This window comes from Prionailurus viverrinus, chromosome D4 (assembly GCF_022837055.1).
Source record: "Prionailurus viverrinus isolate Anna chromosome D4, UM_Priviv_1.0, whole genome shotgun sequence".
Lineage (NCBI taxonomy): Eukaryota > Metazoa > Chordata > Mammalia > Carnivora > Felidae > Prionailurus > Prionailurus viverrinus.
This window is the reverse complement of record NC_062573.1, coordinates 76,818,925-76,821,562: the sequence shown is the minus strand read 5'-3', so window position 1 is coordinate 76,821,562 and position 2,638 is coordinate 76,818,925.

The following is a 2,638-nucleotide window of genomic DNA, read 5'->3' as shown; positions in this document are numbered from 1 at the left end:
TTTAGGTCTTCCTCTCCCCCACTCCGCATTGTTAATTTATCACCAAGACCTACTATGCCGTCCGCTTCGGGAATAACCTCTCAAAATAATCCTGACTCCTACGCCGCCCTCATGTTCTGCTCTCCCAGCCCGGTTCCTTTCACCACCACGGCCGATCATGTTCTGTTCTTCCAGAAACCTTGTCAATGACTTCCTATTGATCACAAGAAAGTAGCCAAGATCCTTATATGGTATGGCAGAGACTACTTTTCTAGCATATCCATTTTCCCCCTCTTCACAAAGACGCAATAGTATTGGGATGGCATCCGATCTCTCTCTCACCCACGCACATACACAAGACATTTCTAACCTCCCAGACAGAGAGGAATAACCTATACGATGTAAGCAGAAGCTGCCAAATGGAAAGGCTAGGAAAGCCCTTGCGAAGCACTGCTAACTCTTCGTGCCTAAAGTGTGGGTATGATGACTAGAGCTCCAGCAACCATCTTGAGACACAGAGGATAGATGTTAGAATTAGAAATGGTAAGGCAGAAAGATGAAGGAAGCCTGTGTCCTGGTGACTTTGTGGAACCACCGTGTAAGACTTGACTGTCTACTTCTGGGTTTCTACATGCGTGAACAAAATCCTTGGAGTTTTAAACACTGTCATCGGATTTCTGGCTCCAGCAGCTGAGCTCTGTCTCTGGTTGATACACACGGGATTTTCAAGGCTCTCTGGGGGCTGGTCTTTTCTCTGCCCCACCAGCTCTCTTTGCCCCACTCCTGCCCTTGCGTTCTTCGGTATACACCAGCCTGAATTCTGTTGTTCACATCCGTCACGTGGGCTTTCCTGACCAAGGCCTTTCCATAGTCTTCTCTCTGTCCATAGGACTCTCCTTCCCGACCCTTTATCATCCAGCCTGACCTAATTGACCTCTACTCATCCTTCAGATCCCAGTTGAAGCAGAACGTGCCTAGAGGAATCCTCCCTAAGAATCCCTCTTTTCCTCTTCACTCCCTCCCTCCACCAGTCTAGAATAGGTTTCTTTTTTTTTTTCAACGTTTATTTTATTTTTGGGACAGAGAGAGACAGAGCATGAACGGGGGAGGGGCAGAGAGAGAGGGAGACACAGAATCGGAAACAGGCTCCGGGCTCTGAGCCGTCAGCCCAGAGCCCGACGCGGGGCTCGAACTCACGGACAGTGAGATCGTGACCTGGCTGAAGTCGGACGCTTAACCGACCGCGCCACCCAGGCGCCCCTAGAATAGGTTTCTTATTGCGTGGTGTCGCAGAGCTCTGTTCCTTTGTTTCAGAATACCGTTCTTAGGTTTAGTAATTAGTCATTCATTTATGCAATCATTTGCTAACTCTCTGTCTCCTCTATTAGCCTTGAACTTCATGAAAGCAAGGGCCACGGCTGTTTTCGTTCGACATTTTATTCCCAGCATCTGGCCCCGTCCTTGGCACATGTGTGCATATGTGTGTGCCTGTGTGTGTCTTTGGCACCTAATAAATACTGTCAAGTGAATAAATAATGAACTCCTCTAGTCCCCTTTTCATAATCTGTATCAAGACCCCACATTCTCCTTTGCCTTAATCACTTTCTTGCCAAGATTTCCAACTACCTTGCAGTAACATTTCCATAGTGTTTCATGGCTTCCAAACACCTTCATACAAATCAGCTCATTTTCAGTCTCTCCAACAGCTCTGTAAGATACTTACCCAGGAGGAGAGCTTTTCCCAAACAAGACTTTGAACGTAAAATCAGTTATTAGTAAACTGCTTGTTTGTTTTTTAAGAAAGAGAGTACGTGCGCACACACAAAGTGGGGGAGAGGCAGAGGGAGAGACAGACAGGGAGGGAGAGAATCTTAAGCAGGCTCCAGGCTGAGCACAGAGCCCGACTTGGGGCTCGATCCCATGATCCTGGGATCATGACCCGAGCTGAAATCAAGAGTCATTCGCTCAACTGACTTAGCCACCCAGGCGCCTCATTACTGATCTGTTGAAATGGTCACCCAACATTTGTGACCACGTTCCCTCTCCTTTAAATCTTAAGCCCCAGCCGTAAGCTGCGATTCTGAGAATTTGTCAGCCGGTCTGTAACCATCTATATATATATTCAAGCTGGAAAAAGATCAGCTAAGGAATAAACTCTTAACATCTCATCCCAGTAGGGCTTTCTTTCTCCCCTTCAACTCCCTTGACCTCAGGCCCCAGGTGATGCTGCTGCTTCAGGCATGCTTTGAGAACCACTGTTCCAGGAGCTCCTCAAGGAACGAGAATGTATTTCTGTAAAGGAATCTGGCAGGGGAGGATTTGCTGCTCTGCATTTCACAGCAGCCTGCCGAGCGGGTCAACTTAGGCACAATTTCTAGCTCCCCAAGGACAAAACCGTAGAGTCGTGACAAGCCTGTGGACCACAGAGCCGCTGCAGATCACCCTGTGGGGAATGAGGGACGCACACCATCATCCTGCACGGGGAAAGCCCTGGTCGGTGGGAGGCTTGCCCAGCCTCCTGAACCTCCCCCTCTCCCAAGACTGTGGGTCTCAAGAGACCGCAACAGCACCCCTGTGTGCACTGGGTTAGCCTGCATTTCAGCTTCTGTTTCACAGCTCCCCCAGCCCAGGCCGTGTGACCCTAGCCATCCACCAGAGC